Below are 13,314 nucleotides of genomic sequence, written 5' to 3'. Positions count from 1 at the left end.
AGTGATGGGGTCAACAGTATCTCCTCCTGCACAGCCTGTGCATATCTTCTGTTTTCTTGCCCTTGGTATAGAATAGGGGATCGATGTTCCAGGAGGAAAGAAGAAGATGCACATCGGCTGTGTGCAAGAGGAAGTCCCACCCAGCACTTTGACATCTATTCTATGTTTCCAGTGGGAAGAAAATAGAAGATGCGCACAGACTGTGTGTAAGAGGAAGCCCTGCCCGCCCCATCACTCTGTAAGTACACTATAACTATGGAGAGTAGCAGAACATGGAATGCTATGGGGGGGAGGGAGACTATAACCTGAGGAGGGTGCAATTAGCTCACTATTAATTTAATTAATTATGTGTGGGAGGGCTATTACCTGTGTGCCGCACTATTAGACCACCATTACTCATACCTCCCAACCGTCCCGATTTCCGTGGGACATTAACGATTTCGGTGATGTGTCCCTTGGTCCCGGTTGGAGGGAGGTATGTCCCGATTTCAACTCAGATCTGCGTCCAGAGGACGCAGATCTGAGTTGAACACATACGCGGCTAAAGCAAGGAGCTGTCACAGCTCAGCTCCTTGCTTCGCCACTGCACGCCGGCTACTGGCTGTGTAGATGCAATGTGATGACGTCACATCGCGCCTACAACTGTGTGCGAGAGAGAGTGGCGCAGAGAGAGGGAGGAGAGGGGGAGTGAGGAGAAGGTAAGTGTAATGTGTACACTGAGGTGGAACGTGAAACGGGGCAGATGAAGGAGAGGATGGCATGACACTGGGGGCAGAGATGTAGGGACATGAATCTGGGGGCAGAGATGGAGAGGACAGCATGACACTGGGTGCAGAGATGGAGAGGACATGAATCTGGGGGCAGAGATGGAGAGGACATGAATTTGGGGGCAGATATGGAGGGACATGAATCTGGGGGCAGAGATGGAGAGACATGAATCTGGGGGCAGAGATGGAGGGACATGAATCTGGGGGCAGAGATGGGGGGACATGAATCTGGGGGCAGAGACGGAGGGGACATGAATCTAGGGGCAGAGACGGAGGGGACATGAATCTGGGGGCAGAGATGGAGGGGACATGAATCTGGGGGAAGAGATGGGGGTACATGAATCTGGGGGCAGAGATGGAGGGGACATGAATCTGGGGGCAGAGATGGAGGGACATGAATCTGGGAGCAGAGATGTGGGGACATGAATCTGGGGCAGAGATGGAGGGGACATGAATCTGGGGGTACAGATGTGGGGATATGAATCTGGGGGCAGAGATGGAGGGGACATGAATCGGGGGGGGGGGAAGAGATGGAGGGACATGAATCTGGGGGCAGAGATGGAGGGACATGAATCTGGGGGCAGAGACGGAGGGACATGAATCTAGGGGCAGAGATGTGGGACATGAATCTGGGGGCAGAGATGGAGGGGACATGAATCTGGGGGCAGAGATGGAGGGGACATGAATCTGGGGGCAGAGATGGAGGGACATGAATCTGGGGACAGACATGGAGAGGACATGAATCTGGGGGCAGAGATGGAGGGGACATGAATCTGGGGGCAGAGATGGGGGGACATGAATCTGGGGGCAGAGATGTGGGGACATGAATCTGGGGGCAGAGATGGAGGGGACATGAATCTGGGGGTACAGATGTGGGAACATGAATCTGGGGCAGAGATGGAGGGGACATGAATCTGGGGTAGAGATGTGGGGACATGAATCTGGGTGTAGAGATGGGGGACATGAAACTGTGGGCAGAAATAGGGAGGACATGAATCTGGAGACAGAGATGGAGTTGACATGAAACTGGGGGCAGAGATGGAGGGACATGAATCTGGGGGCAGAGATGGAGGGGAAATGAATCTGGGGGCAGAGATGGATGGGACATGAATCTGGGGGCAGAGATGGAGAGGACATGAATCTTGCAGCAGACATGGGGGGACATGAATCTGGGGGCAGAGATGGAGGGGACATGAATCTGGGGGAAGAGATGGGGGACATGAATCTGGGGGCAGAGATGGAGGGGACATGAATCTGGGGGCAGAGATGGGGGGACATGAATCTGGGAGCAGAGATGTGGGAACATGAATCTGGGAGCAGAGATGGAGGGGACATGAATCTGGGGGTACAGATGTGGGAACATGAATCTGGGGCAGAGATGGAGGGGACATGAATCTGGGGGTAGAGATGTGGGGACATGAATCTGGGTGTAGAGATGGGGGGACATGAAACTGTGGGCAGAAATAGGGAGGACATGAATCTGGGGACAGAGATGGAGTTGACATGAAACTGGGGGCAGTGATGGAGGGGGGACATGAAACTGGGGGAGAGATAAAGGGGGGACATAATTTACGGGTGACTGTAGGAGGATTATACTGTGTGCGGGCACATGAAAAATTAATGAGAAAGTTGGGAGGTATGCCATTACTGTAACAGTGCCCCCCATAAGTAACAGTATTAGGGTGCGTTCACATGGAGGAAAGTGCAGCGCAATCTGGCACGTATACACGTGCCGGCAGATTACGTGCTCAAAATGCTCCCATTCATTTCAATGGGAGTTAGGAGCGTATACGCCGCGTTATTTTGCGCTCGTGATTTTACGGCCGCAAAAATGTCCTCTCCATCTCCCAAAAATAATGCGGCGTATACGCTCCTAACTCCCCTTGAAATGAATGGGAGCATTTTGAGCGCGTAATCTGCCGGCACGTGTATACATGCCAGATTGCACTCCACTTTCCTCCGTGTGAACGCACCCTTAATTTTGTTGGGAGGTGTGCTATTACAACACTATTACAGTACTAGTGCCCCCCATAGGTTATAGCATTATTTATGTGAGAAGGCTATTATCCATGGAGGGAGGGCACTATAACATGTGGGGTGGCCTATATTTAGTCCGGTCTGAAATCCTATAGACTTGGAAATCAGTAACAGTAAATTATTTTTGTGCACTGTCTAACCACTTTGAATGTGCTAGCTCTATTAGCTGGTCCTTATCTAGTGTGGTTTTCCTGGCACTTGATAATATTTTTATTACTAATGAGTACTTTTTAATTCATACTATTAAAAGTTATATTTTAAGTGTATCCTTTTTCTACCAGTTTTCTATATAATATTATTTGATACACCTACCTCCTATCTGACATTTAGTTTGGTGGCCCTGCAAACCAAATCCTGCCCCCAACCAGCACCACCCTCCAATTAGGTTCTCTAGTGACAATTAAGACATCAGCGTGCCGGCGCAGACAGGCACAATGATGTCACTACATAGCGCCGCCTAAACTAGGACCTAGACCTCCTGTGGTGACGGCATCTTGTAGGCTGCAGGATACAGCAAGGAGAGCCGACAGTGGCAAGTCTGAGCAAGGGAATCTTAGGCGGGTGAGTATTGTTTTTTTTGTTTTTTTGTTTTTTTTTGAGGGCTGGAGCTCAGGTTCTTCAAATCTCTGCTACCACTATGGGGAGCTTACTATAGACTGTATACAGTGTATCATGTATCCAGGGCTCATTGTTATGTTACTTTGTATCTATTATTATGTTTATACCTAATCAGTGTTTTCTGGGTTTTTTGCAGTTTTTTTCACAGCATGTCCTGGATACATCTGACTGAGGGCTGGGACATGGGAAGAATATGAAAATCTGTCTCCCAAGATGTAAACAGGGAGACAGTGCCTCTGTTATGCTGCCCTCTATAGCAAGCACCCTGAACAACATGCCCGACTTCCCAGAAGCCTTTACTGCATGATGCGAGGTTATAACCAAATCAATTTCTCAGCTACGGACGGCACCGTTTCGGTCTCTTTGGACTTCATCAGCGCAGCCTAGAGAGAATTGATTTGGTTTAAGTGAGAGGCTGAAAGACCAGATTGTGCCTCCAAAGGTATGTGTGCTTTGTATTAATAATGATGTAGGCTGCTATGCTACTAGCATAGCAGCCTGTTTGGGGGTGGGATTTTCACTTTAAAGGAGTGTTCACATTGCGTTTTTAGCCTCCCTTGCCGGGATACGTTGGTAACCAGTCACAATCAGCTACCCACTTATCCCTGCATGGAGAACTGCAGGCCCCCCTTTTTTTTAATGGCCAGTTCTTCGTGCAGGGATAAGTTGACAGCTGATTCTGACTGGTTACCAATGTATCCCATCAAGGGAGGCCAAAAACGCAATGTGAAAAAGCCCTGAGGATTTATTAAGAGGGCTCTTATAAATGGTGTTGGCTCTCTATAGGGGTTGTCACACGTAGCAGATTGTACCTGCAAATAGAATCTGATTAAGCCTTGTAATGCTGCTAAATAAAGGGAAATGTAATACAGAATTGGTATGTCGCAAAATAAAGTAGTTTTAAAATGGCGGCAGCCGGGGGGGGGGGGGGGGGGCAGACACTTAGGCTGTATGGGGCCCCAAAATTCCTGATGGAGGCCCTGGATGGAGGACAAGGACTCTAACATCCACCAGCTCCTTCAAATCATCATGGGCTGGAAGAGGATACCAAGCTGTACACCGACTACTTTAGATTGTATCATACCTCAAGCTTTGTCCCATGAAAATATATAGTGAAATTATTACAAAAATGTGAGGGGTGTACATATATCTACTGCACTGGACACCACTAGATGGCACCAAAACCCTTAATAAATGTCCTGCAATTTTTATATTTCAGGAAGTAGTAGTGTTCAGTTTTATGCAAATTTGCTAGGGAATTTGGATGCTGCATGCAAGATATATACTTTAGTATAACAATTTTTTTTAATGAGAGTGATAAAGAACAAAAGTTTTTTATAAGTGACTTACAATTAACCAGCATTCTCCTAATCTATAACTGAATACTGCTAACATCTGCCCTTACATTGACTGCCTACCAGGTCCTGTGTCCCACTCATTCATTTTTTGTGACAATTTAGGCAGGAAAAAAACCCCATAATCTCCTTCATCTTACTAAGATGATGCAGGTATGTATCAGAACAGGTACCCCAATTTTTTTTGTCGTCTTTACTTTTTTTTTTCTAATTCTCAAAGAACACATTTAAGGGAGCCTTCACACGGAGTAACGCCAGGCTTGTAAAAATACAGGCGTAAAATCACTGTCCATAGACTGCAATGGATTTCTTTGGTTTCGTTTTACGCCTGTATTTTTACGGTGTATTTTTAAAGTTAATTACAATGTATTTCAATGGGTTGAGTGTGTTTACGCGGCATTTACTCAGCGCGTATACGCAGCTTATAATGCCACGTATACGGACCGTGTTACGCTGCGTATACGCGCTGCGTATACGCCGCATAAACACACTCAACCCGTTGAAATACATTGCAATTAACTTTACGGCCGTAAAAATACAGGCGTAAAACGAAACCAAAGAAATCCATTGTCTATGGACAGTGATTTTATGCCTGTATTTTTACAAGCCCGGCGTTACTCCGTGTGAAGGCTCCCTAATATGATACTGATAATGCTATCCTAAAGAGTGAAATAGACAGTTTTGTGTTGCCTCATTACCTTTCTATTTGTTATTATTGCTTTTTTTTCAATAATAAAAATGTTGGTGAAAAAGTGATTACAGAAAACCCACTCAAATTGTGGTTGACATTTCACAGAGTAAACAAAGTAGTTTAGGATTATGTGACGTCTGACGTCATTTCAGAAGACAGCGTAGTAGCCGGGGACAGGTAAGAAACAGTAATCTTTTATGTTTTTATTTTCCCGGGTCTCCGATTATTATACTCTGAGGCCAGACCCCAGAGTATAATAATTGTTTATGGGTGTCCACAGTGGGACGTAATACTGTGTGCAGGGGCCACTATGGGGGATAATACCGTGTGCAGGGACCACTATGGGGGATAATACTGTGTGCAGGGGCCACTAAGGGACATAATACTGTGTGCAGGGGCCACTAAGGGACATAATAGGGTGCGGAGGAGGGGGCCAGTCAAGGTCTTCGACGTCGGTGTCGGTTGGGGGGGGCCCCATGTCAAAAGTTCGCCACGGGGCCCTGCCATTCTTAGTTACGCCACTGACAATAGCAATTTGCTAAAATGGTGTAACTGAAAAGTACACCTGCTCCAGCAAAAAAAGTAGCCCTATGCATGCCCGTACACGGAAGTATAAAAAAGTTATGGGTGTCAGAATACGGCAACACCCAGAATATGGCAACTTTTAGAAAAAAATATTTTTGGCACAGTTTTGGATTTTTGTTAATGGGTTAAAATGTAAATAAAACCATAAAAATTTGGTATCCTTGGAATCGTACCGAAACATAGAATATAGGTGACAGGCAGTGGCGGATCCAGGGTTTGCGGGGCCCTGGGCAATTGACTTTGGCGGGGCCCTACTTACTGGGGGGTCTCGCACTTCTAACCTGTACTTCCCAACTGTTGAAGACTAGAAAGAGGCAACAAAACGTGCGTCGCGCGTCGCAGCAAATTAGGCCCCGCCCACTTTTATGTTGACTCCACCCATTCTCATTCAATTTTCATGTGATTCCACACAGTATAATCCTCCTACAGTCACCCGTAAATTATATGTCCCCCCCTCCATCTCTCCCCCATTTTCATATACACCCTTCATCTACCCCTAGTTTCATGTCCCCCCCCCTCTATCTCTGTCCCCAGTTTCATGCCATTCTCCCCCTTTATCTGCCCACAGTTTCATTTCCCCCATCTCTGCCCCAGTGTCATGCCGTTCTCCCCCCCTTCATCTGCCCCAATGTCATGCCATTCTCCCCCCCCTTCATCTGCCCCAGTGTCATGCCATCCCCCCCTTCATCTGCCCCAGTATCATGCCATTCTCCCCCCTTCATTTGCCCCAGTGTTATGCCGTTCTCCCCCCTTCATCTGCCCCAGTGTCATGCTGTTCTCTCCCCCTTCATTTGCCCCAGTGTCATGCTGTTCTCTCCCCCTTCATTTTCCCCAGTGTCATGCTGTTCTCCCCCCCTTCATCTGCCCCAGTGTCATGCCGTTCTCCCCCCTCCATCTGCCCCAGTGTCATGCTGTTCTCTCCCCCTCCATCTGCCCCAGTGTCATGCTGTTCTCTCCTCCTCCATCTGCCCCAGTGTCATGCTGTTCTCCCCCCCTTCATCTGCTCCAATGCCATGCCGTTCTCCCCCTCCATCTACCCCAGTGTCATGCTGTTCTCTCCCCCCTTCATCTGCCCCAGTGTCATGCCATTCTCCCCCCTTCATCTGCCCCAGTGTCATGCTGTTCTCCCCCCTCCATCTGCCCTAGTGTCATGCCGTTCTCCCCCCTCCATCTGCCCCAGTGTCATGCCGTTCTCCCCCCCTCCATCTGCACCAGTGTCATGCTGTTCTCTCCCCCTCTATCTGTCCCAGTGTCATGCCGTTCTCCCCCTCCATCTGCCCCAGTGTCATGCTGTTCTCCCCCCCTTCATCTGCCCCAGTGTCATGCCATTCTCCCCCCTTCATCTGCCCCAGTGCCATGCTGTTCTCCCCCCTTCATCTGCCCCAGTGCCATGCCGTTCTCCCCCTCCATCTGCCCCAGTGTCATGCTGTTCTTCATCTGCCCAAGTGCCATGCCGTTCTCCCCCCTCCATCTGCCCCAGTGTCATGCCGTTCTCCCCCCTCCATCTGCCCCAGTGTCATGCTGTTCTCTCCCCCTCTATCTGCCCCAGTGTCATGCTGTTCTCCCCCCTTCATCTGTTCCAGTGTCATGCCGTTCTCCCCCTCCATCTGCCCCAGTGTCATGCTGTTCTCCCCCCCTTCATCTGCCCCAGTGCCATGCCGTTCTCCCCCCTTCATCTGCCCCAGTGTCATGCTGTTCTCTCCCCCTCTATCTGTCCCAGTGCCATGCTGTTCTCCCCCCTCCATCTGCCCCAGTGTCATGCCGTTCTCACTCTCACACACACACACACACACACACACACACACACACTCACCATTCCTCGTTCCCCCGCAGCTCTCTCCCTCATACACATATTGTAGGCGCGATGTGATGACGGCTACAAATGCCGGAGCTCAGCGTTAAAGCAGGAGCTGAGCTGTGACAGCTCCTGCTTTAAACGCCTGTGTATTCAGCTCATTGGCGTCCTACCGCCGACGAGCTGAATACATAGGCGTTTAAAGCAGCGACAGCTCCTGCTTTAACGCTGAGCTCAGTTGGAATCGGGACATGCCGACCGGGACCATTTTGTTAGGTCCCGGCCGCGCCGCGGGGCCCCGCTAAGCCCGGCTTGCCCAGCCCTGGATCCGCCCCTGGTGACATGTCATTTTGACTGCACAGTGAATGGCGTAAAAACTAAGCCTGTAGGCACTTTTTCTTCAAATCCACCCCATTCTGAATTTTTTCCATTTTTCCAGGCCATTTAGCACCTCAGCGATACACGTTCCAGCTAAGTAAGGGACTGAATAGTGTTTGCGTAATCCTGAGTGCAGGAGAGCTCTTGTGTCAGTGGTGGTCCAGTTGCTGACTCAGCTACAGTCCTATGAAAAAGTTTGGGCACCCCTATTAATCTTAATCATTTTTAGTTCTAAATATTTTGGTATTTGCAACAGCCATTTCAGTTTGATATATCTAATAACTGATGGACACAGTAATATTTCAGGATTGAAATTAGGTTTATTGTACTAACAGAAAATGCGCAATATGCATTAAACCAAAATTTGACCGGTGCAAAAGTATGGGCACCTCAACAGAAAAGTGACATTAATATTTAGTACATCCTCCTTTTGCAAAGATAACAGCCTCTAGTCGCTTCCTGTAGCTTTTAATCAGTTCCTGGATCCTGGATAAAGGTATTTTGGACAAACAATTCAAGTTCAGTTAAGTTAGATGGTCGCCGAGCATGGACAGCCCGCTTCAAATCATCCCACAGATGTTCAATGATATTCAGGTCTGGGGACTGGGATGGCCATTCCAGAACATTGTAATTGTTCCTCTGCATGAATGCCTGAGGATTTGGAGCGGTGTTTTGGATCATTGTCTTGCTGAAATATCCATCCCCGGCGTAACTTCAACTTCGTCACTGATTCTTGAACATTATTCTCAAGAATCTGCTGATACTGAGTGGAATCCATGCGACCCTCAACTTTAACAAGATTCCCAATGCCGGCATTGGCCCCACAGCCCCAAAGCATGATGGAACCTCCACCAAATTTTACAGTGGGTAGCATGTGTTTTTCTTGGAATGCTGTTTCTTTTTGGACGCCATGCATAACGCCTTTTTTTTATAACCAAACAACTCAATTTTTGTTTCCAAAATGAAGCTGCCTTGTCCAAATGTGCTTTTTCATACCTCAGGCAACTCTATTTGTGGCGTACGTGCAGAAACGGCTTCTTTCTCATCACTCTCCCATACAGCTTCTATTTGTGCAAAGTGCGCTGTATAGTTGACCGATGCACAGTGACACCATCTGCAGCAAGATGATGCTGCAGCTCTTTGGAGGTGGTCTGTGGATTGTCCTTGACTGTTCTCACCATTCTTCTTCTCTGCCTTTCTGATATTTTTCTTGGCCTGCCACTTCTGGGCTTAACAAGAACTGTCCCTGTGGTCTTCCATTTCCTTACTATGTTCCTCACAGTGGAAACTGACAGGTTAAATCTCTGAGACAGCTTTTTGTATCCTTCCGCTGAACAACTATGTTGAACAATCTTTGTTTTCAGATCATTTGAGAGTTGTTTTGAGTAGCCCATGATGCCACTCTTCAGAGGAGATTCAAATAGTAGAACAACTTGCAATTGGCCACCTTAAATACCTTTTCTTATGATTGGATACATCTGGCTATGAAGTTCAAAGCTCACTGAGGTTACAAAACCAATTTTGTGCTTCAGTAAGTCAGTAAAAAGTAGTTAGGAGTATTCAAATCAATAAAATGATAAGGGTGCCCATACTTTTGCACCGGTCAAATTTTGGTTTAATGCATATTGCGCATTTTCTGTTAGTACAATAAACCTCATTTCAATCCTGAAATATTACTGTGTCCATCAGTTATTAGATATATCAAACTGAAATGGCTGTTGCAAACACCAAAATATTTAGAACTAAAAATGATTAAGATTAATAGGGGTGCCCAAACTTTTTCATAGGACTGTATAAGGGTGAGTTCACACGGAGTAAAGTGCCGCGTGATGTGGCACGTATACGCCGCGTGAGATTTTGCGGGCCGTATACGCTCCCATTGATTTCAATGGGAGCTGGGATCATATACGCGGCGCTATTTTGCGGCCATGATTGTGCGGCTCCAAAATCATGGCCACTAAATAGCGCCACGTATACGATCCTAGCTCTGATTGAAATCAATGGGAGCGTATACGGCCCGCAAAATCTCACGCGGCGTATATGTTCCACATCGTGCGGCACTTTACTCCGTGTGAATTCACCCTAAGACTTCAAGTCCCCACCTTCAAGTCCCACTTGTGTCCCCATTGCACCCCAATTGGTCCAAGGAGGACCATTACACTTATGATTTATTAAAAGTTAAGTTTTATATAGCCATTGGTGTGATGATGAGACCTTCAGTTATGTATCTTTCTTTGAAAGGTAGTTTTATTTGTTCATATCAGTCCTGTGTCTACCGTTAGGAATGTTGTGTTTAAGCTGTGTTTACATTGGTGGTCAATTCGCTTCAGTGGGAACTGGCCTTTCTTGCCAGCCAGTTTATTACCCCTGAGCAACAGAAGTCCAGAGAGGGAGAGGGGGCTAGTGACCACAAGTTCACCCCCAGACATACATATCTCGTAGCACCTAGGAAGACATCTCTCTTTTCCAGGATTCTGCAATGGGGGAAGGAGGAGGGGGCCTACCTGGAAGGGAGGTGTAGGTGGGACACTAGTCATATGCTGAAAGGAGGACCTAGATTCTTGGTCACTCAGCAAAGAGGCAGAAAGTAGAGTTCTGATTCTGGGAAGCATGTGAGCACATGCTCGGCTACTGACTGAAGAAAGTGCCCTGTGGTCTAGGAGCGAGGCCCCAGTGAACCAGACCACAACTTTGTTTGGTATTATCCTTTTCTACTCTTTTATTCCCATTTTATTTTCTGCATTGTAATGTTTTTATCTGTATTTGTATGACATTCACTGATATGTATTTCTGTATATGTTATTGGCTAGTACCGACCCACTCGGGTTAATAAATATATAACATTTATAAAGCTCGTTTCATATTTTCTTATGAACCCAGGCACACACGGGGCATGAGTGGAAGGTAAGAAGGGTGATCGCAGTGTGCCAAGTGGCTTTGGCAAAGGTGAGATTCTTCACAATTGGTCCTTGCATTTATATCATTTTAGGGAATGTCTATTGCTTTGATCGCTTTTTTTTCAAATTTTTATCAGACAAAACAGCAAAAAAAAACAGCAGTCCTGCAATTTAGATATTTTTTTTTAACCGTTTCTGCATTCACCATACTGGAAAAATATTTTTATAGGTTTGTAGACTGGGCATTTTTGAACACAGGAATAACTAATGTGTATGTGTTTCACAGTACTGAAGTATTTTTATATGAATTTTTAATATTTTTTATTTTATAAATATTTTTTTGCACTTATTAGACCCCCTTGGGGGCCTTGCACCCCGGGGATCTGATAATTAATGCAATGCATTACAATATATTGATATTTCTATTTCTGGCTGCATAGAGCAGGTCTGTTTGCCTTCAAAAGGCTCCCAACTGTCATGGTAATATGAAATCCCCAGCAAAATGACCGCACCTATGCGCCACTGGCAAAATGGTGCCTCACTGAGCTTTGAAGGAAGGTTAACGGCCGTGATAAAGCAGAGACCTGGCAGCTATGGTTGCTGCTAAGCTCCTGAGTGGCTGCCATATTTAAATATCCAACATCTGCTGTACTATTATGGCGGATGTTGGGAAGGGGTTAACAGGACAGGTTCCACTCTGAACAGGCCTTGCCATGGTTGACCAAAGAAGCTGAGTGATCAGCATATTATCCAGAGTTTGCCTTGGCAAAATAGACATATGAGTGCTGCCAGCATTGCTGAAGAGGTTAAAGGGGTGGGGGGCAGTCTGTCATTACCCAGACCGTCCCGGAAGGAAGCCACTTCTAAAGATGATGCACAAGAAAGATAGCATACAGTTTGCTGTAGACAAGCAGACTAAGGACACGGATTACTGGAGCGCCATGATTTGGGACTGCATGAGTGCTGCCGGCTGTGGGAAGCTACAGTACGTTAAGGGAACCATGCAGCATGTATTGTGACCTACTGAAGCAAAACATGATCCCCTTCCCTCAGAAACTGGGCTGCAGGGCAGTATTCCAACATGATAATGACCCCAAACACACCTCCAAGATGGCCAATGGTTAATAACCTCCTTTTCTTTATGAGGATATGATGCTCTGTAAACCTTACTTATGATTAAGCACTTGTCTCTAATCGAAGATACCACACATGTGCCCAGTAATATGGTATTGTGCACGAGCAATTGGCTCTCCCTAGTAAATCGCACACAGGTGTAGTAGGATCTATGATTTCAGAGCAGCATACATGCGCGCGTGCGCAGTAGCCTTCAACATACGCCAAAAGCGGCATGTATAACAATGGATTTACTGCAGTTTATCGACATACAGTTAGTGTTTATGGTGTTTTATTATATATTTTTATTGGTTAACAATTGGTATAAAAAGTGGCATGGTATATGCCAGTTACTGTGCACTTGATAAAGGACCATATCGGGTCTGAAACGCGGTGTGCCATACCTATATTCCCAATAAAGAAGGTTCTCTGAAAATATTTGAGTTAGCGCTGTTCCTTGGCCTGATTCCATATCAGGTTGGCCCATATACTGTTGGCTCACTTCACGTTCTGAGACATAACCTCAGCAGCTGCCCTTTCTTCTGATCCTTCCTTCCCAGGATTTACATGTGTTGAGGTTTTTGGGTTGTTGTGATTTCACCACAACCCATCAAGATGAACAGGCACTTGTCTGTCCTTAACTTTATATTGATGACCCAGAGATAATACACGAGGATCTGCGCGGTATCTCCTTTTGTTTTTCCCTTGGTTGCCTATGAGGACAACAGGCTGAGCCAATGACTTGCAGACCGCCCTCAAAACTTCTGGTATGAACGCTGTTTTGTTATGAGGATCTAGGCGCCTAATAGTAAGAGATACATCATATATATATATATATATATATATATATATATATATATATGTATATATATAGGATTGGTTTTATTGTTATTTGTTAGAACTGTTTTGTGATCATGTGTTGTATCGCTTCACACTGTGGATGGAGAAATAAAGCTGCTGAAGTCAGTTTTAAACTTAAAGTGCCTAAAACGAGATTCTGTATCTCAGAGCAGTAGTTAGACAGTGTAAACTGACAATATAGTCACACAGGCAGTCTGAAAATGCACTTCTTTTGTAA

This window comes from Leptodactylus fuscus, chromosome 3 (assembly GCF_031893055.1).
Source record: "Leptodactylus fuscus isolate aLepFus1 chromosome 3, aLepFus1.hap2, whole genome shotgun sequence".
NCBI lineage: Eukaryota > Metazoa > Chordata > Amphibia > Anura > Leptodactylidae > Leptodactylus > Leptodactylus fuscus.
The sequence above is the reverse complement of the archived record's forward strand: the minus strand, read 5'-3'. Positions refer to the sequence as shown.